Here is a 22,970-nt window from a genome sequence, read left to right on the forward strand (position 1 = left end):
GGGGGGAGAGGGGGGAGAGGGGGGAGAGAGGGAGAGAGGGAGAGAGGGAGAGAGAGAGAGAGAGAGAGAGAGAGAGGAAGGCTTCATCACTGGCTTTAACAGTCTTGCCCAACCTGTTCTGCGGTATGTTCTGTTAACTCCTTTCTGGCAAATGGATGCAAACAGCAACCCCTTTCTTTCCTCTTCTTTTCCCCACAGCCATACTGCAATTTAAGGCAGACTTGTAGAGAAAAGTCCTGAAGAAAAAGGCTAAAGTCATTACTGACTGAAGCCCATAACTTTTAATCATATGGTGTGATACCTTCACTACCAGCTCCCTGGGCTGTCATCTCCCTGGATACTGCCAACTTCCCAGCCCTCTCTACCTCCTACCTCTCCTCCTCCCCTCAAAAATACAAAAATTGAGGCTAGGTCCTTCACAATACATAAAAGGAGGTTAGGGTGAGCTAGGCCCAGTTTTCATGTACCTGAACAAAGCATTGTGTAAGAAGGAAGCATCACCTTGTTGGTTTTTTTTCTTCTTGGTTTTGTTTTGTGATTTTTTGGTTTCTGTTTTTTTTTTTTGTTTTTGTTTTTTTTTTTTTGCTTGACATTAGGCATTTACAGGGTTAACAGACAACCTGCAGACCAGAAATTTACCTGCTTAGCAACAGAAGCATCAACTAAGCCACACTGGTTGTTTTGACACAGGAAAAGCAGTTTCTACCTGGTGAAAATAGCTGGTGATGTTTCAATTGGCATTTGAAGCAACACACATATTAATCACATGAGAAGAGCAGTCAAGAAACTATGGTAAGGGAGAAAAGTCCAATGAGAGTTTACCCAGCTTAAAGGTGCAGATCAAAACCAAGCTTGAAAATTGCAGGACCACGTACAGAAAGTGCTCTAAAAGTTAAGAGCAGACTCAGGGTTGAGAAAACTGTTCTTGGAAGCAGTAAAACCCAGGCTCACTTTCCCAGGGAACTTGTAACTGCTTAGTTTTTACATCAACCAAGACTGTAAGGACTCTTCAGGCACTGGACTTAATCTTCACAAAGAAATAGATCTCCCACCCCCCCACCCCCAAATAGTGAGATGAAAAGGAAAACATCAATCTCACAAAAGAATACACCTTTTCCTTTTAACATGTTTGCACGTCTCAATTTTAACAAAAACAAATACAACCCTGGGCCTCCATGACAACTTTGAATGACAACAACTAAATACATTCCTGTACTTTATAAAATTCAAACTATGGAAAGCTTCTTCATTTTTAGCAAATGACTGTTTCATGTTTGGAAGCTCCAGGATGCAGAAGCTTGTAGAGCTGGTTGCTCTAAGATGTTTGCTGTTTTAACAGAAATTTGTCTCCTTAGCCACAGCAGGGCCTTAAAGCAGTCAGAAGTAACAATTTGGCCCAGTTGTTGAATGCGTAAAACACAGCAAAAAAATAAGTCAATACATGCTTTTAACGAAAAGACAATTAAATAAAATATAAAGAAGGCATAATGTCAATGTATGCATATACACAGAATAACACATATGTATGATTAATTATAGGCAAAAGAATGTATATTTAAGAGAAACAAAACAGAAGTGAAAATCTTTAACCTTAATGGTATCATTTTTGGATGGGACCCTGTTTCAAAAGGAGAAAAGAATGATAAACAGTCATTTGTAAGGATAATATTCAAAGACTCTAAAAACCAAGTGTTAAAGAGTTTGGTTTTGACAGCTTCTCTTAAATTCCAAACTGAAGACAATACCTGATGACAAAGAAATGGTGTGTAAAGCTTAAAAGGAAATATAATAATCTAGGAAAATCCAAAACGTTCTAACAAACATCAATGCAATTTACAATAAAATTTCAAAGTGACACGGTTCTTTGAGATTATTTTTTAAAAAGCATAAATGCAAACCCAAGCCACAAAAATAACCTTTCTTTAATAAAGTAAAATACTTTCCCTTATTCGGAACCCCCATCTATACTCACAGTCTGAGCAAATTAAACCTACTTTCTGAAACTTACATTTGAAAAATGTAAGTTGGGTCAAAGAAACCGTAACCGTGGACAAGATGGTGGTATTTAAAGCAAAAATCTGGCTTAGGCAGGGGAAAAAAAAAAAGGAAAGAAAAGGGGGAGAGAAAGGCCACAGTGATGCACTGATGGCGGGCAGAGTGGGCTGCAAGGCCAGTTGTATCTAACAGTTGTGCCCGCAACAAATGGTGCATTCATGAACTGCGTAAGCAGAGGCTGTTCAGAGGCTGTAAAGTCTGCACACGAAATGATGAGCGGCCGACTTTCCTGTTGTTCCACAGTTAAAAGACTAAAAAAAGGACTGAATTCAGTTAGAGGCACAGGCTGTCGCTTCAGCTGTGGCAAAATGGTGAGCAAGACGGTCTAGATAAAAAGGCTCCAAGTACCATTTATTCGCTTCTCAAAGGAGCTGGGCCTAATGATAATTGAGTAAACACCTCTACATAAGATAATCTCTAAGAGCTGGGGCAGGGGAGGCAGGGTAGAAACCAGAACACCCATCCATCCATCCATCCATCCATCCATCTCCCCCCACCCCCATTTTTAAAGAAAATATTCAGCCTCTCCAAAATCCACAGCCTCAGACCAAGGGATTACGTGTCCATAGTCTATTACCTGTGACATAACCTCTCCATGGCCTAACAAAAGAAACATCTGGTACCAGCTACTCAGCATCCCTGATAATTGTCATTGTGCCAAGTTCTTAAAAAATTAATTAGTAGCATTTACAGCTGCCAGTGCAGACAGCCTATCAGGGTTCTAGCACAGGTACCACAATACCTGCCTTCATAGAAAACTCAGGGCTGCAAGAAGCAAGCATTAGATGGGAGAATTTCAAGGTTTATATATCACTTCTTATTTTTATTTATTTTTAAAATTCCCAGTGGCTCAAAAGTATTCATTTGTCTCATCAGACATAAATATAAAAGTAACCTGTTTATAAATACAGCTTTGAATGCTATTAGGGGTATTCATTAGAATCACCTGGGAAGCTTTTCAGAAGGATAAGTCCCAGCCTCACAACATGTTTTGGAGTGGGCCCTGACATGTGCCTTAAGGAAAAGTTCTCCCCTCACCCCCAGTTGAAGAATCACTGTTTTGGATGTTGCCACCCAGTGAAAAGGGAGCACACCAAGGCAGCACACCAAAAATGAGACGAGTGACAAAGTGAAGAGACTGTGCCAGGTGAGTCACTAGGTACGTTGTTCATGGAGTGAGGGCAATGGTGCCCTGGTGCAGTGAGCTGGCCACTTCAGGTTTTGCCCAGCCCTGTGACACAGACGAACCGGCAGGAGCCATGTGCCTCATCCACTTTGCCAGCTCAGGGCACACTCAGCAGGGCACGGTGGCAGGTGGCCTTCAGTCATCAGAAGTAAGGCTGACCGTCACCAAACCACCTGTTGTCCTCGGTGGTCATGCACTTAAAGTACAGAACATCAAGAAACTGCATCCCAGCTGCATGTGTTCCTTATCATCATCAACACACTGATTATGAAGGGAGAATGAGACAGACGCACCTCACTTTCAGGAGGGGCCCAGCACTGCTGGGAAGTAACTGAGTCTTAAAACCTGAAGCCACTTGAGGCCTGTTTGCTTGTATTCTGTCCCACCACCCCACTCTCAGAAGGCGGGTCACACTGGAAAGGAGAAAACAGGTGCCCAACTCTCAGCGGGAAAGGACCAGGAGCCGTCCTGTTTCCAAGCTCAGCGAACCCGAACCGACTGCTGCCACTCTCCCCTCTCCTTGTCTCATGGAGCTCCTTCTCCCAGATCCTGGTCTGCTGCCTATAATGCCTGCACCATTCTGCTATGTAAAAAACAGTCTACATATATTTTCTAGCTACATGCTGCTTTCACTGAAAAACTGCCATCAGGTAAACCAAATGTGTTAACGTGGACTTGTTCTGGGAAATCGGTACAAAATACAAGTGGGCAAGCTCACGCCTATGCAAAACTTCTGAAAATCCCAAAGTGATCACAGGCTAAACGGCATCAAATTAGCAAAAAAAAAAAAAGGGGGGGGGACAGGACTTCGCACCGAGCGCACGCACTTCCTAATCTCTTCCTAAGAATTCACTTTTCAAAAACGAGCTCAATTACTAAACGGGCCCTTTGAAGATCTCTGGTTGTTCATTAAATTGCTGCTCGGCCGTCGCGGGCCGAGGAGAGCGCGTCAAGGTCTTCTTGGAAGGGAGGCTGGCACCGCCCACCGGGAAGGCCGGCCCGAGCCCCGCCCCCGCCGGCCGACCGACCGACCAATCCGCGCCCGCCGCCCTGACTGACGGCCCCGCTGCCCGCTCACCGGGCAGCCCAGCGCGGGCGCTGAGGTGGGGCGGGCGGCCCGAGAGGGCCCCGGCTGGACCCGCGCCTCCTCCAGGTCACCCCCGCAGGCCCCCCCGTCCGCTTCCCACTGGCCGCCCTCGTAGGGGAGGGGCGAGTCCCCCGGGACAACGGCGCACACGCTTCCAGCCGTGCGAACACACTTGTGCTTCGACGGCTTCCCCAGCGCACAAAGGCTGGTCCGCCGAGGGAAGGGGCGGCGTGCCCAGGCCGCCTTCCGCCCGCGCGTCCTCCCAGGCCCCTCCCCGGCCCCCAGCCGGCCGCCCACCCGCAAGCCCGCAGCGGCAGCGCAGGCGACACCCAGCCGCACAGCCTGGAGTCTGCAGCCCGCGGGGGGACGCGAGCCTGAGGGGTGGCTCGGGTGTTCTCCCCGCAGCCCCCTGTCGTGCACAGGGCTCTGCCGTTGTGGTCGGAGCAGCCACAGGGATGACTGTGCAACGAGGGAGCCGGACACGACACTGACACCCGGGGGGCAAGCTTTATTTGACTGCTTCCACACATTGCACTGAATTGAGGGGCAAGAAAGACGACAATATTTATTGCCAGTAATTCTATAGACATGCATCTCCTTTAGAAAAAGCACAAGTCACGTTCCTGGTTTTGAAAAGGCTACAGAGGCAAAAGTTTTACAGTATTACATGATTTCTGAAAAGAGTATGTGTAGTCTCTATTTGGCCATATTTCATTCTAGCACTTGGTTTATGACTTAACGTGTTAACCCCTAGAACCAAACTGGTTATCTATCTGAGGGCAATCAATCCCAAATAATCTTTGAGAAAGTAAAAAAGACACCCCTATAAAATCGAAAGAGATCGTCAGAATCACCGTGATAAATGTTATAGTACTTCTCTGCTGGGACCTTGAAACACTTTCATTCTAGAAGGCAGCCCTGACAAAAGCCGAGATTTTTTCCCCCTTTTTCTTTTATTAAAGTAAAAACAATTTTAAAATCACTTGCCTGCCATTCAGAGGGAGCAGCTGAAGAAATCAGTTTTAACTAGCACATGGAAATGCTAGGCAAAGTAGCCTTGTCTTAGGCTCACGTAACTCGAGAGGCTATTTAAAATGTGAAACTGGATGTCTTCTCCCTAAATTCTCAATAATTTCTAAAAACTCAACATCCATGTGACCTTGGACTCTCTCATTTTCATCTGTCTCTTGCAGTGCACTCTCTTTGCTAACCATTCAGCACACTGCAAGCCCTGATAAAAGTAGTTAATGTTTACTGAAACCTGTGCATGAACTGTATTAAACCCGATAGGAGTGAAAAGGCAAAGTTCTGTTAACAGCATCCATGTACAATAAAACAAAAAGAGGGAGTGGGGGACCAAGAAGGGAGGAATAATTTTTTTTTTTCCTTCTGATTTGAACTTAAAATTTCTCACTGATGAATAAGTCAATTATATACCACCAAAGATGCTTTTAATCTGTTACCTTTTGGGAAAATCTTGGACACAAATAAACTTCAACTATTTAACCATTTTCTCAATGTTTCTTTCCAGAACTTAAAACTGAAACCAACCTTTTAGATCTCATATTCTCTTACTTGTTTTTGAAGGCCTAACTACCTACCTGATCCATAACCAGGTTTCCTTATACTCTTATTCATCTAAAGAGCTGTTTACAGATGGCAGCTGAAGAACTATTTCATGCAAACACAAATTTAACATCTCAATGGTTATCATCTAAAATATTTTTTCTTCCCTTGACTCTTTACTTTTTCAAATGTAAAAATAGTTCACTTCACTGTGGTCTAATCAGATCTTGAATTCTAACATTTCTTACCATTACATTCATTCTAAGTACAGAGTTAAATATCAGAACTTACTGATCTTTTTCACTTACTGATAATCTGTCTTTTTCTCACATTTCCACATGATCCCTTTTTCTCCCATTAACTCAGTTAAAAGAGTATTTCAACTTACACACATACACACACAGACCGTATCCAGAACAGGATGCTCTCAGGTGTTTAAAGCCAACTTTCTCTCTCCCCCCTCCCCCCGCCTCCCAGCTTAAAGGGCAGCAATAGAACCAGTCACCTTGGAAACAAACATCACCCAGTGTTTGCAGAACAAACAATGGTACCTTTTCAGCCAGTACCAGGCAGGCAGGCCAAGGGGCAGCCGAGCAATTCTGGGCCGGACAGGAGTGTTAACATATTGCATTCATTCAGTGCACGAAAAAGTAGTTCAGTACTGAAAATGAAGTGCTCTCAAACGTGTGAACATTTGGCTAGAAACCATAGACAAAGCAAGTAAGGTTTAAAGTCAAATAAGGCTACCCCTAGTTAGAAAAAAAAATCTTTTCATTATTTTTGGAATTGTTTTACATAGCTCATGAATAAGGTAAACTAAACTCCTGTCACTGAGAATTACCTTCTCCAGCAACCAGGAAGAAGCTGCTTAAAATCTTTTCAAAGAGCACGTTTCATCTAACCATTCCTACAAAAACCATCCTTTTCATATGCCACCATATATTGGTTTTCAAAACATCTATTACTTGGCACTTTAACCCACAAACTAATTTCTAGTACTGGCTCAGATCTGACTGTGCGCTAGAAAATTAAATGTCTTCTTAAATACAGTGCCAAACAGATAAATAAATCTGTAAGGGCCCCTGGATAACTTTTTGACCTTGGATAACAGCAATGACTAAACTTTCACTTACTGAAGACTTACAAAAGCTAATCATTTGGGTAGCTGAAGTCTGAGAGGGAGAGTCTGTTACAGTTTTTAAAAAGCTCCACAGCACAGTTAACATCCACAACAAAAAATACACAAGTGTTCCTCAGATCCTCCAGAATGAAAATTTTTAAGTGTTAAAGTAACAGTTTCCTCCTTATTCTGGGTGTGTGCCGGAGTTTTCCTTCCCACCAATTAAGAGAGGAGGCTGGGCCCAACTGAATTCTTTGGACGGGAGTTTGATGTCAGTTAAATACCGCAGTAACTGGCATTTTCTATCACCTCCAGATGAAGGGACAAATGCCTAATTAACATGGACCAACATGCAGCTTAAACTGGAAAAGTGCCTGTCCTTTTTCTTTCTTTTCTTTTTTCTCTGAGATTTAGGTCTTTAACATCCTTGAGTTAAAGCGCACAAAGGGTGTCTAATGCCATCTGACTGAGGTGTAAAAGTCTAATTAACTAATGCTTTTTTTGCGGCGACAGTAAATCAGCGAACATTATTAATCTTCCTGACTGGGCCTGAGTGTGTGAAGAGGGCTTTTGAAAGGGAACTAAACAGTGATACTGGGTGCCCTTGAAAATGAAAAGGAACCCTGCAAAGTGACGACTGATAATCCTAAAAACTACCGAGAAATACTTTAAAATACCACCGCTGGGCGCAGCACTAGGCCCTGTGCTCTCAAAACCATAAGGCTGTGGCTCCTGGGGCCGGAGAGGAAGAGGAGGAGCCAGGCCGGCAGCTGAGAGCGCTCTGCTCTCCCTTCCTCTCCTTCCAGTATCACGCAGGCGCCCTGGGAGGGCAGAACCCGAACCCTCCACTCCTGCATCTGATTCTGCACCTTTGCAAGTAATTTTTTTTTTTTTTTCTTTTAGTAGAACAAGCGAAAAGTATTACCCGGAATCGTCAGGGCAAGTGACTCCCACAGTTTGGCTAGTTTCAATCAATCCGTACAACAACAATCCAAGCATTTGGCTTCTTGGTTTTACTGCCTGTTCGACACCAAAAAAAAAAAAAAAAAAAAAAAAAAAAACAGAAAACACACATGCACATCATACTCCCATCAGAAAAGCATAGATTTATCAAATGCATTCACTGAATGCCAAAATGTGAAGAGAGAAAGCCAAGAGCCAGACAAGGAACTTCTGCACCATGGCCTGCTTGGCCCGGTCTGCAAGGATGGTAACTGCTGTCAGCCCCTCCACCCTCTGCTCTGGATTCCAACTCGTTGTCCCCCCAGCCACGCACCCCATTCCAGAAGGCAAGGCCCTGAGGAAGGTACTTTCTCAGTCCCACCCTGCCCCTGCCTCCTCCCGGGCCTTCCCAGAAAGCTGGCGCCCCAGGCTGAGCGTGGAGAGCCAGCACTAGGCTTTGGGGAAGGAACTCCCAGGGCTGTGCCACTCCCGTCCCCACATCCAGAGGAGTGGCAAGGTCCAGGGCAATGACCCCAGCTGCATGCAGCTTCCTCCATCTTCTCGAAGACATCTCGGAGGGGCAGAGTTGGGAAAGGAAGTGAAAGGAGGACCAGGTGCCACGGTGGCTTGATCTTTCCCCATCCTTGGTATTTCTATCAAGTTTCTGTTTCACTGCCCCTCATCTAAGGGGTATGGGAACCTTTTTAATGAAATTCTGCGGGAAACGCAACAGGTTTGATTAATGACGTGTTTCTGCAAGCCACCTGATAATAAAGCACCCTTGAAACATCAGGTTCAGAACTCAAAACATTTTGATTAAAGATATTTATGTTTTGTTTATAGATTTAAAGGTCTTTGAAGACTGCTCTTCATTACTTGGTACACTGTTACGCCCCCAAAATCATCTTTTCTCCTGTTCAAAAAGTAAGGTAGGTTCAGAGAAACCTTTACTTATGTATTCTAAACCAACAATGCATCTGTAACCCCTCCTCCAATAACATCTCTTACAAAAAACTTAGTGAGCTACTATGAATTATCTCCATATTGCCAAGTCACTGAAACCTGAAGCAAACTACAGATGGGGAGAAAAACCCCAGCTGACCGAACAGTTCTTCAAAATAAACTCAGCTGAAATCTTAAGATAGAACTCATTTCTATTTTTTTTTTTTTTTAAGATAATTACTAACATCTATAAAACAAAGATGAAAGAAGGTGCAGATGGAGTCCCCTTTCCAATCAAACCTCTCTTAGAATCAGAACTGCAAAATTGTCTTGGAATTCTTGAAATTGTGTTTGGAGGGTTTCTTGCCTGGAAACCTTTGTGAGGTCAGTGTTCATCAGAAGTAAGCACCGCCTGTGATGTGCACTGGGAAAGTCTCACCGCAGCTGCGGGCATCAGGCAGGGGAGGCACTGGTCCCACTGTGCAGACAGCAGTGGCCCTGTAACTCACAGTTCAGGTGACTGTAGTCACAGGCCACCTCTTTTACCAAGTCCACTTAGTGAAAATAATTCTTCCTGTCTCCTTTAGGAAGAATCCAGTTTTATTTTTTTTGCAGAAAATCCAAACAACACGGTCTTTTCTGGGTAGTAGCTTCCCCAACCCTGCTCTTTCCCAGGCTCAACTGATACATGCTTACTGTGTGCCCTCTTTTGCTTGCTAAGACACTCCTGAAGGTTCACTGGAGCAAGCAACTTGAAAAGGCTATGTAAGTTTGAAATAAAGATTACATGCAACATTTTTTTGAATTTGCACAGATACCACATACAATGTAAACAGAATACCTGCTCCCAGCCTTAACTAATCAGAAAACCAGAGGGATGCTTTTCCTTCATATTATACAGCTGACATCAGAAATGAGGTGGCTAAGTCTCCTACCCGCATCTGGGTGGTTAAGCAGTGTAAGGATTTTGTTGTCAGAGCCCAAGAGTAGTGTTGTGTTGTTTGTTTGTTTATTTACTGAGAGAGGGGGGAGGGGCAGAGGCAGAGAGAGAATCCCAAGCAGGCTCCACACTATCAGCACAGAACTTGATATGGGGCTCAATCTCACAAACTGACATCATGACCTGAGCCAAAGTCAAGAGTTGGATGCTTAGCTGACTGAGCCACTCAGGCATCCCTAAGAATAGTGTTTTAAGAGGTATCACTACTGAACAATTATTAAGTCACTAACACCCTCATTTTAAAGAAAAGAAAACAGAACCTCAGGTGCATGGTTTTTGAGGAAGGTCTCACTTCACTGGCAGGTCCTCTGGCTGCTGCTCTGCCTTAAAGAATACTTAGAAATAAAGGATAAATAGATAAATAAAGGATACTTAGAAATTCCCTACTTTTATGGTATTTATCCATAATTCCATAATTGATATGGAAGGACAATAGTGTCTAGCCTCACAAAAGCTTTTCTGTTTACTTCTACTGATTAAAAAGAGAAAACACTGCCTGGGAGCATCCTTAAGTCACCTCCTAAGAATATGATAATGGAAAGAGATTCTGCCCATTTTACAGATGGAAAAACCAAGGTGCAAGGTGCAGTATCTTTCCATTAACCATAATCAAGGCTGGGCTGGGTTTAGAACCTGACTAGTCACCCAGCCTGCAAATCTAGCCCTCTCTCTAACAGATCATATGAAATTAATCAGAAGGGCCAAGGGAGATATGCCATTAAGGTCTGTTGAAGTGTTTCTGATTCAGTTTACTTCTCCAACATTTCTTCCTTTGAAATAATGAGGAGCAGGTTGGGTGGGCACCTCTGGAAGCTTCAGTAGTGAGCAGATGGAACGGAATGCATCCTAACCTGTCACATAAAGGCCTTCAGATCTTGCACCTGCACAGCTGTTCCTGGAGTTCGAGCATCTCATTTGCCCTCTAGAACTGATCTAATCGTTATTTTCCTAACATTCGACCTCAGAATTCTTCATATGTAGGATCCATTTTCCTCTAGGGCAGATGCCCCAGGGAGCTAGTTCAGGGGGTCCACTCATTCATACGCTCATCAAGCATCTGCAAACCAAGTAAACCATACACATACACATATATGTACTGTTACTTGGCAAGAGTGTGAAGATGCTCTTGTAATAAACTAATTCCATGAAATGTGTTATTTTAAAGAATTTTTTGTCAGAGACTGCCAATAGAATCTATAATTGAAATTGTGCTTGCTCTGGAAAAAGTTTTTCCATTACAATAGGTCCTTATATTGGGAAAAATTGGGAGTAACTGCTCTAAAATGTCCAAATAACATGACATTAATTGAAGCAAAATACCCAATTAAAAACACAACCACAGGTAAACTACATATCACATTGTATGTAACATTCACAACACCGTGTCATACATAGGATGGGAACCTTCTTCTCAAGACAGTCTGGCCGTCTGGAAGGACTTTTTGAACTGCTCAATTTGCTTTTCATCAGTGACTGATTGGTTTAGAGTAATAAGAGGACAGATCATATGCTAATCAAAAAATAAATATATTGTTTCAGTGTTTTCCTCTTTAGAATAATCAATCTCTGATTAACTTTAATAATTCACAGTAAAAATTTTAATCCTCGATTGGCTTCATTTAACCTAGGAAAATACCCCTCCTCCCTTCACATGATGAATGCCCAGGGAATGCAAAATAATGAAAGCATTACCCTATGGCCCTCTCCCCTAAATTATGCACATCCAAGTAATGTGATTTTCATGTTAAAGAACATTTAAATACATCAGCAGATACTTATCATATCACATTAAATTTTTAACAGATTTGGTATAAAGGTGTGTACAAAAATGGGCTTTTTAATTGTCTACAAATGTAATGAATCCCATTTTAGTAGTAGGTTATGTTTTCACATAAGACCATCTAGAAGGACATACACTAAAAGTTACTTCAGACTCATGAAAGGAAATTTTACTTTGTGCTTTATTAGCTTTTTTTCCCTTTTTGTTCATTTAGAATTTCCTATGGTGAGAATGAGTTAAAAATGCAACGAAATAACAAAATCCTAATGGGGGAAAAAACAAGTTTGTAGACTTAGGAATATTTCCTTTGCAATCCAAGGGACAGGATGACAGGGGGTTTGATGTCTCTCACACTCCCTCGTATTATTTCCAGTAAATATGAACATTTTATAATGAGAAATGTTCACATAGTACTGCGATTCTGATTTACTGGCTCTTGATAGGATCTACTCACTAACATCCTCAGCAGGAATGCGGGGGCTCCTGCAGAGGGTTCGGACAAGCCCACGGAGGACAAATCTCTGGCAGTCTGGACTTGACAGGGTGGCTGACGCTGAAGAGAGTTTAACCTGCAAGACCAAGTCCTACCCCACCCTCCCCGACAGCCTGTATCTCTCTAGGCCTCAGGTTCCTCACCTGTAAATTAAGGGGTTCTAAGGAACAACCGGACGGTGATCCCTCAGGCCCTTCTGGGAGAATATTCTGACTAGAAACAAAGCAGACGCAAAATATAATTTAATCAAATCTTGCTCATTGCAGCCATTTGCCTGGGGTAGATTTAAACTGATTTCACCAATGTTATTACTTGTTATGGCTTGACGGAGAGTACAGCACAAATAGGGACATTCGATTAATAAAATTAAAAGTTTTCAGTGGCTAGCAAATTTTCAGCTTTGCTGATTTGTAGGTCAACCCTGCCCCAAATGAAGCCACCTGCAGACGAGAGATTTGAAACACAGCAAAAGCAATGCCACTCATCCAAGCTTTATGCTGTGCCAGACACTGGGTAAGTATTTATAGTGTTTTATATCATGCCCTACAATCCCATGACATAGATCTGATTACTCCCTACATTTTACATGTGTAAAAAAGATCTGTTAAAAAAAAAAGCAACAGAAGATCTGTGGTGTAAAGAGCAAAAGCAGCTCGTAACTGTGGCGTGTGCCGAAGGGCAAGTCACATACCTCTCCGCCTCACTGCCTCCACCTATAAAGTGGGTTAACAGAACCCCTGCCTCATTCCTGCATTCATTTGATGAGTACTGACCGAGCACCAGATGTGCCAGGCACTGTGGTAACATGCTTGGAGTCATGGAGGAACAAACCAAAAAAAAGGAACAAAAAGCCCTCCTGGAGCATATACTCCAGCATAAGGAAAACATAACACGTGCCTAAAAATCTAGTGGGTACTTGATTAACATTAGCTTCCTCACTTCCCCCTTTAGGCACGGAAAAAGCATTAGAAAACAAATCCAACAGAAGCCATGGGCTCCGAGTCAGCCGCAAGGGAGAAATTTCTACCCAAAGAAATACAGAAGAGCAAAGATTAATTAAGAGCACCTGTAGTGAAGGACACTGGCTGGGGCTCAAATTTGGACTCTGTCACTTAGGCTGGAGTGACTCCAGGCAAATTATTTAAAGGCTCTAAGCCTCAGCTTCCCCATCTGTAGAATGGAGAGAACAATGACCTCACAAGGTCAATGCAAAGACTAAAGGAGACAAGGCACAAAAAGCTGGGGTGCACAGAGTCTCCTGCATATTAAGGGTAGCTGGTTTGATTAGGACCATCTCCTCAGACCCCACCTTCTGTATCTGCAAGATGTGAATACACTGGCTTGGTAGGGTTCTTGTAAGGACTATGGAGATCATGCATGAAAAGCATTTACCCTGACTGGCACATGATGGGTGCACAGCTGCTTCTCAGAAATGACTGCACACAAATGAATGGGAAGGGGGCAAGGAGGGCATCCTCACAGACAGAGCTCAAAGGGAAAGAGCTGGGGAGGCCACACGTGGGGCAGGAGCCGCAAGGAGCAATTTGCTCCTAACAGAGGTGCTGAGTGTGTGTCCATGGAGCAGGATCAGATGCAGATAGTTGTGAAATGACAGACCCCCTGAGTCTGGGTCACCTGGGGTGGCAGCTGGCGTGTGTGGATTATGCATCCAGCTGCGTCTCTTTTGGGCACTTTCCAGCTTCCCCAGAGGGTTGAAGAGCAAAGGAAAGGTGGGAAAGGGCTTTGGACTTTGCAGGGTTCTACAGGAAGGCTACAGAGGGTAAAAATGATATACGGGCGAGTTATCAGTAAAACTCCTACATCCAGGCTCCCTTTCTCCCCAAGCAGGCAGTGAGCGTGTCCCTGCTGTCCTTTTGGGCTGTGGTAGACACCACAGTTTCTCTCACCAGGAACCACCAAAGACAGCCACAGACTTAAAAAACGGCTGGTGGGAGTGGCTGGTAGACTGGCCCCAGCCTCTGGGGCCACAGTGCTCCAGGTCGTGTGTCCACACAGCACATCTCAGGACACACACGTGCCAAGAAAGCCTTCCGGCCCCACCTTCAGTAAACCAGTGCTATTAAGGGACAAACCAATATGCCAACATTATAAACATGATATGGTGTTTCAGCGAACAAGCCCCCCAAAGGGATACACTAGACCATAAGAACCTGAACCTTCTACCAAGCAGGTCTCCACTGCCCTGGGCACCCTCCCTACCACACATCATGCTCTTGAGGGTAGCTCACCTGGAGTTGGTAACTTAGAAGTCAAATATTAAGCCCAACATATGTGATTCAGCTTTTAAATGAGTCTGTCTATGGCTGTACAGAAATCAAGCCTCCCTGCGGGTCCACATCACTCCGGTGGCGTTAGGCACTTCAGAGATCCCGAGCACTGCTTGGTTCATCCTGTATCAGCCGACGTGGGAGGCACTCTCTGCCTCGGGCCAGAAACGAACAGGGAAGTGAGCCACGGCAGCCACCCGGAGCACAGACATGCCACACTCCCCATTCTGAGGATGCCTCTAAAGCATGCTCAGGCCAACCTGTCACTTCTCCGCTCAAAACCTTAAGGCTCCCTCCCACTTACAGAAGCTCCAGGTCTCTACCTCACCCTGCCCCAGGTAGCCCTCCAACCCTATCATCTTCCAGTACACGATCCTAGATCCCAAATGACACCCGAAACGCCACACCCCACCTGCCCCTCTATGCCCACACTTCGGTTTCTTCTGTTAGCCTCAGCCTTCCCACGGGTGCTAGGCCTGGGGTCCACACTGCAGTGCGAATTCCTTTCCCATCGTAAACTCCCAAAGGCAAGAACCACCACACTCCACCATGCCTCAACCTAGTGTCCTAAATGCAGGAGCTGGCTTGTTTAGGGATATTTGTGAGGCCTTCAAATACTATGTTATGCTCAAATCTAAGCAAACTGTTAAAGAATCAAGGTTCCAAAATGCTAGCTACAAGCTCTCCAGGTACAAAGGCGTAATGAGATTTTGTGTAACAAAAGAACATCCCTTAAAACAGCGGAGATAGGCCAGAACAGGAAGCTTCCCGGCAGTCTGACACTAGCCGTGTGACCTCACAAACACGAGCACCACTAACCCTCAGCTTCCGGTCTCCGAAAAGAGGGGAATGATACCCACGCCCCATCCATGGAGTAACACACACAACCAGCCAGCACAAGGCCCTGGGCACACCCAGCGCTTTCCTTCCCTAACCTGTGTGCCTGGCTGTCACACAAACAAAAGGAAGATGCCTCCCGCACCATTCCCCTCCTGGTCCCCCAAAGCCCCGCTGTAGCCAGCACCCCACTTCCTCCAGCTCATGTCTAGCACAAATGAGAGACCATGTTCAGAAATAACACTGAACAAAGGAGGCTGCCAACAGCTCACAGACTTGTAACATAGAAAATCAGTTTTTGGGGATAGAGATCATTAACTTTAAGGTCTATGTTGTGTCCTACCTCCTGAATCGAGGGGACCCGCCTACATTTTTCACAGCCCTCTCAGCCAGGTCCCTCAGTCCATGAGTACCGGCTTTGAAATGTATCCAGCCACACATATAAAATTGAACACGTCTTCCCCAGAGGGCAGAGGACTCTGAAAACCTAAAAGAAAAGGCAATATCGTGTCCCTACTGTAGTTAATAAACCACTGATTGTCTTTGGGGCCTGCTATGTGACTTCCTACACACACACACACACACACCCAGGCAGGGGGGTTAAGCCCTGGGCACCAGAGCTCCCCTTCCAGAGTGACTTCATCTACAGAGAGGCAGGTGGAATCTGAGCAGAGGGCTGGGGCATGAGAGGCACAGCCACTACCTGGGTGAGTTCAAAGGCACAGGTGAGCAGGCAGGCCCTGCTCAGGGCGCTTCCTCTTTAGGAACAATTTCCACCAGGGGCTCTCAGCCCCCAAAACCTTCAGCCCCAGAGTCATCCAGACTGCAAAGGAGCTAGCCCTCTGCCTGCTCCCTCTGCAAGCCCATTCACTCCCAGCTGACAAACTGGTGATTACAATTACAACATAAATAATTCCCTCTGACTCCCAGTGTCCACTCCCAGAGGGAAAAGAGAGGAGTCTCTCTCCTCCAACTAATTCCGCTACCTGATAAGCCTAAATAAGTACCAATGAGTAAAACACAACTAAGGAAGTTTAAATATAGCTGGACTGAGTTCTATTTGCTGAAATAAAGCTCCCACCTCTCAACCAGATCATGTCACATTTCAGAGGGCAGCCCACACATCCTAGGCTGAAAAACCTCTGGTGGGGGGGAGGCGCAAGGGAAGGTAAATTATCCTGTTAAACGCAGCACCAAATTCTAAGTTCCTGCTACACTTTGCTGGACATGTTGTCTCCTCCACTGCCTTCTTTTTCTAAAGGGTTAGTTAGCAGTGTTCTTTCTCTGAGACAAGCCGCTCACATCATGGCCCCACTTCAAAGCATGCGATGGCTCATCACTGTCTACACAAGCCAGCCTGTCTCTTTTTACAGAATCCCATCTCAACATCCCTCCATCCCTAACTCAGCTCAACACCCCTGGCCCTACCCCTCCAGCCAGACCCTACTTCCTACCCTACCCTGGCCCCAAAGAAGCCTCATATTTCTGCACTCCAGGGCCAGTACAAACACTGCTCTTCTGCCTAGAAGTCCGTTTTCCCTTCCCCACTTGTTTCTCCACATGGCCAGCCCTTCCCATGTGAAGACATCACTTCCTCTTTCCTCCCACTACTTCCCACTCCCGGGTCCTCTGCCTGCCCCCATGTCCCTGCTGGCTGTGATGCACTGGGGAGTTTTAGGGCACGCTTTGCTCATCCTTTCATCCCTGGAGCTTAGTACCTGGGGAAAGTGTCGAGAAGTGACACTTCCCGATGCAGGGAAGCTGATGGTGGTATTCCACGGAGGGTTGGAAAGGGGCACAGAACGCTGGCCTCCCAACCCACACATCTTGTCCCTACACTCTGCTGAAGCTATCAAATTGCCACAAGCAAAATGACCACGACCATAATAGTAGCAGTAAGCAGAAGATAGCCCATTTACAATTGAGCTGGCAGCACATAAGGCTGAAATTTTCTATTGGTTACCAATTTCAAAACAATCCTTCTCCACAGACCCACCGGAAACAGGAAACAGACCATCAAGCACTCATTGCAATTTGAGATCTGCCAGTTCCCATAACTTGCTCAGGCACCCCCAAAAAGGGGAGGAACGATGCACACTGGTGACCTCCATCTCCAAACATCCTAAGGGAGAAAGGACGGCTTTCTATCACTGCCCTCCAGTCTACAGTGCTCCTATTGCTTAAAAAGCAAAGCAACCAAAGAACATTACCTTCCAAAGGCTATCTCCCTTGCATATGGACAAAGTTTAAGATCAGGTTAGTTATTAGATCAATTGCTGCACCCCCTTCACTAGTTAGCACAGATGACTGAGCCGCTTATGTCATTGATCCTGAACCCTAGCATCTTGAGGCAAAAATCTTGAATTAATTTTTTTTTTTTAAGTTTTTTAGTTATTTGAGAGAGACAGAGAGAGACAGCATGAACAGGGCAGGGGCAGAGAGAGAGGGAGAAAGAATCCCAAGCAGGCTCCACACTGTCAGTGCAGAGCCTGATGTGGGGCTCAAACTCACGAATCATGAGCTCAAGACCTGAGCCGAAATCAGGAGTCAGACACTTAACCAACTGAGCCCCCCAGGTGACCCCAAATCTTGAATTTATATATTACGTGACAGCCTATTACAACATAAAACAGCAAGGGGCCTGTTTTCAAGGCACCGGCCCTACTGAAACCCAAACCAACACTCAATTTCCCCAAATGATTATAGAGCTGACAGGTCTCAGGCTTTTCCAAAATGGCCCACATACCGTTCTTACTTTGAAACAGAGCTCGAGCACTTTCAGTGACGTTGAAAGCGGGCCTGAGAGCCAGGCACGCACCCCACTACCCATCACACGGAGGGCCAGCAGAAGCCCCAACTCCAAGCCCTCACTCTTTCACTTTGGGGGCATCTCTCACCACATGAGAAAGACAACCTCCGATCCACTGGAACCTCTCTAATGGGGTCACGGGGGAAGTTTAGCTTCCAGAAAGATCTGTGCAGGGCTTCATCACTGGGTCTCTCCTATAGTGCCAGCGGGAGGCTCCAGGGACAGACACTTCCCTCCAGCTGATCTGTGAGCCAACACCACACCACCTGTGCAAGCCTCTCACTCCAGCAAACACACACCTCCCCTCCTGATCTTCCACTGAACGCATAGTCTGTCTAACTCCTCTTATCAAATGCCAGATAACCTGCCATTTCCAGAAGCCAGCAACCCTGTCACACGCTTGTTCCTGCACACCTTTCCCCTTGATGGTACATACCAATGGGCTCTACACATGGCAGGTGTCAGAGAATATTTATTTGGTGACTGGATCATGGCGTGAGCAGTGGCCACAAGCACAGGGTCTCGACTCGGGCTACACAGCACCGGTTGCCACTCTGGGTCCCCATCTCATCTGAATAATGAGCATAATAACTGACCTACATCATAGGGTCAAAGAGTCGTTGTGAGGAAATGAATGAGACCATCCATGTCAAGAATTTAGGACAACGGTGACTAGTACATGCTCCATAAATGTTAGATGTCATTACTGCTGCTCCCGGTACCCACGTGGAGTGTGTGTCCACCTGAAAAGCCTAACCACCAAAAAAGGGTGAAAATTAAAGCAGAATAACTTGAGATTTTTGTCATCAGATTGGAGTCATCGATTAAGTCCAGCAAGGGCAGAAAAGAAACTGAAAGACTTAACTTCTAACTTCTGGTTTATCTGATTTAAAACAAACACAAGCAGGCCTTGTCCGGTGATGTTTTTCACCAAAGGTGGTCTCTAACCCAAATGCGGTCTATAGAACGTATTTAAAGGCAGACTTCCCTGTACTATAAATGACCACATCACAGTTTCTGCTGTTTAAGGGTGGTGTCTATGTATTCAGCTTTCTGTAGAGACACAGGCGGCAGCACTCACTATGATGAGACCTCCAAGGGCTGGCCAACCACAGGAGCCTTTCCAAAATTTCATGGGCTATATAAAGGTAACGATGAAATAAAGCTGCCGAGCCATTTTGATCACATTCTCCAAGTACAGTAATTTGACCACACTACCTCCCCAAGACAATTACGCTCCCCCCTTTTTCTAGAGTATTCCACAACACGGATGCATGACTGCACACCATCTACTCTCCAATGGACAGATAAAGAGCAAGTGTCTACCCACATGCCATGATTATCACCCACATCAACATCAAGCGCTGCTCAAAAAAAGAAAACAACAATGAAAATGACAGGAGGTGTAACTACCCAGGGTTCTCAGCACTTACTGCCATGACATAACCAAATGCACATGGAACTGACTCATTCTAAGGCAGCACAGGCACTTTCCTAAGGAAAAAGTAATCTGTGCAGCACCTATCCCAATGCCACATTCTTTTTTTTTTTTTTTTTTTTTTTTAGAGTTTATTTTGAGAGAGAACATGCCCTCATGAGCACAGAAGAGGGGGGAGAGCAGAGAGAGAGAGAGGGAGAGAGAATTCCAAGCAGGCTCTGCGCTGTTCGCATAGAGCCTGACATGGGGGCTGATCCCACAAACTGAGATCATGACCTGATTCGAAATCAAGACTTGGACACTTAACCAACTAAGCCACCTAGGTGCCCCCAATGCTATGTTCTTAGCAAGACAACAATGGCTATGGTTTTACAATGAAGGGACATATCATGGACAGATGGAAGATCATGGAAGATCATGGAAGATCACACAGCCTGTCCTTACTGATACCCCCTTGAAATTCTCTGGAGAAAGCTCATTAAAATTCCAAAGCATGTATCTTTTTATTAATTTGTTTCATGAACCTCTTCAGGAGCTTTACATGAAATATATTAAACTTTCATTCACTTAATCTTAACACAGCAGATGGTCTAATATATCCAGAAGGTAGCCACACAGAAGACATTCCAACATCCCAATGTCTAGGGAACCTAGCACCATCGAGCCCTTCAACAAGGGGTATCAGGATGCAAATACACAACTGTTTAGAGAAAAATAAATTACCCAACAGACAGTGTGTGTTCTCATCACTGTCTAGGGTTATGGATGAGTTATCCAACAGGGAACTTATAGGTTTGTCACAGATACTGGCTACTGAATATACTACTGACAGCAATTCTGGATATTCATCACAAGGCCATTACCTAGTAAGTTTTATTGGCAACATACTTCTTGTTAGACCTCCAAATCCACAGCTCACGGTCAGGTTGAAAGACGTGAGTTGTTTGCATAGTACCTTAAGATTTAAATTTTCAAAAAATATGCTTACACCCAGTTTTTAAAGCTTTCTTCTCAGCATCTCCTTACCAGGCTATTTAAATTAGAAAGAAATTGGGGCGCCTGGGTGGCGCAGTCGGTTAAGCGTCCGACTTCAGCCAGGTCACGATCTCGCGGTCCGTGAGTTCGAGCCCCGCGTCAGGCTCTGGGCTGATGGCTCGGAGCCTGGAGCCTGTTTCCGATTCTGTGTCTCCCTCTCTCTCTGCCCCTCCCCCGTTCATGCTCTGTCTCTCTCTGTCCCAAAAAAAATAAATAAAAAATGTTGAAAAAAAAAATTTAAAAAAAAAAAAAATAAATAAAATAAATAAATTAGAAAGAAATAGGATGGGGCAAGGACTTTGTTGATTTTTTTTTTTTACCCTAACTGGTTCATCTTATCAAATATAGGCCTGGAATAAAGTGTGGTGTCTGTTCTAACAGGATTTATGGTTGCAGTGATGCAGAAACACCCACGCTCCTGAGCAAGAAATGGAAAATCATGTTTTCCCCAGTGTGGACAGACAACAGCACTATTTGGAGCCCCCTGGGATGTTCGGGTTACACTGGTCGGGATTGATACCATAAAAAAGAAGCATCTTTGGGACATGCTGGGACTCACCTGAGGCTTTTTGATGAGTCATTTGTATAACGTCAGAGACAAGCATTACCAAATTCAGGAGCACTGCTGATACTTTCTTGTGAGATCACCTGAAGGGGTGGTGTCCTGGCTCACACACAGGGGTACGGCTGTGCAGGCAAGCGAGGCAGACACCGCCCCCATCAGGAAGCAGGAGTTTCCAGTGCAGGAGAAAGTAACTGAGGGGGGCCCTCGCCTATGGACCTGAGGGTCACACTACAAGAGGCAGCATGCCTCAGCTGCAGCTTCTAGTTTTCACCAGCTCAGTGGAAAACACGTCACTTTCTATCTCGTTCCACAAAGATCTGTCTGCCTTGAAAAGAAAAAAAAAAAAAAAAGTTAATTAACGTAGTAAAAACCCCAGGTCTGCCTGGGAGGGGCAAGTGGGCCATGGCCAGAAGCGTTCAAATACAGGCGAGACAATCGCTCAGTGGGGACAAGCTATGTTCCTTGTGGCAGGGATTAAAATCTTTTCCTTTGACACCCACAGATCTAGTGGAAAGCCCAGCACACAGTAGATACACAGCAAGTTTTGTTTACTGAATGAACTCTGTTTTCATGCAGATTACCGAGCAAGCAAAATACTGATGCGGTTCTGAGACACTCAGAGCGTCAGGTGACCACTGAGAAACTATGAAATATGCTGGAAAATCAGGTCAGGAGGGAGTTCTGACACTCCTAAGTCAAAGGCTCGTGCAGTTTTGAGAGTCCTACCTTGGTTCATACCCAAAGCCTCTTCCCGAGCCCTGTGCTCACAAGCCAAACAGATCAAGCATCACTAAAACAAACAGAAACTTCAACGCTCCGAAGACAGTTGCAGATCTCATCCGAAAATCATTCAGAAGCTCGGGCCCTCTATAAGAAAACTTTCCATTTCCTTTAGACATCAGAAAAAATTAAAAGGACAGAAGGAAAGGGAGAGAATGAGGAGGGAAGGAGGAAGCTATTCACTTGTTTCCGTTTCTCCCTTTTTAAATATAGGGCTACTCTTCAGGCTTTTATCCATGCCAGGGGTGTAAGTCTGAACTGATGAAAACAATACAAGCAGAGAAGATGCTGAAAGTATTAAAGAACATAAAAATCATTCTTTAAAGAACAGGGAACATACCTTGTTTATGAACCTTGCTTTATCTAGCACTCTAGTTTCAGAGAAAGGCACCCCCACTCATCTACCACAAAAGCCAGACGTGGAAGCCATCTCTCCCCTTCCCCCTCCAGGAGTCCTTCCCACTGCTGAGATCTCTATCAAAGCCATCCAGGCTCCCCACCTTTATGGCCGCCATACTCCAAGCCACCACCGGTTTTCAAATAAAATTTTTTTTTTTATTTTGAGAAAGGGAAAGAGAGAGTGCATGCATGGATGCATGCACAAGCAGGCCTGAATGGGGAAGGGGCAGAGAGAGAGAGAGAGAGAGAGAGAGAGAGAGAGAGAGAGATGCGGCGGGATGGCAGGGGTGGGAGGTGGGGTAAGAATCCCGAGCAGGCTCTGCATTGTCAGTGCAGAGCCTGACCTGGGGCTCAATCCCATGAACTGTGAGATCATGACCTGAGCCAAAATCAAGAGTCAGATGTTCAACTGACTGAGCCACCCAGGCACCCCTGGTTTTCAAAATTTTGAAAAACTGGCCTTATGCATCTTGCAAACAGAAGGCAAAATAGCTTCCTTGCAGTCTAGTCTATCCTCCACTCTGGGCAGGAATAATCTTTAAAAATGCAAATCTCATCATGCCATTCTTTGGCCTAACACCGTTTAAGTTCTTAAGAAAAATTCCAAATAACTGTGGGTTACAGTGTGAAGCCCCTACCTACCTCACC

The 22,970-nt window shown here is 45.1% G+C and overlaps 1 protein-coding gene across 7 annotated transcripts in view; it reads right to left on the reverse strand.

Annotated features, from left to right (window-relative positions):
* The window catches only part of RREB1 (ras responsive element binding protein 1), a 183,528-nt gene that overhangs the window by 100,228 nt on the left and 60,330 nt on the right, over positions 1-22,970 (reverse strand). Inside the window, exon 1 of one of the 7 annotated variants that reach the window (XM_058733098.1) lies at positions 6,283-6,338. The exons of the other annotated variants lie outside the window; for them this stretch is intronic. The gene's annotated coding sequence lies outside the window, so the exon portion shown is untranslated. Of the gene's footprint in view, positions 1-6,282; positions 6,339-22,970 lie in introns of those variants that run through there. 7 annotated transcript variants of the gene reach the window in all.

Source organism: Neofelis nebulosa, chromosome 6, assembly GCF_028018385.1.
Source record: "Neofelis nebulosa isolate mNeoNeb1 chromosome 6, mNeoNeb1.pri, whole genome shotgun sequence".
Classification (NCBI taxonomy): domain Eukaryota; kingdom Metazoa; phylum Chordata; class Mammalia; order Carnivora; family Felidae; genus Neofelis; species Neofelis nebulosa.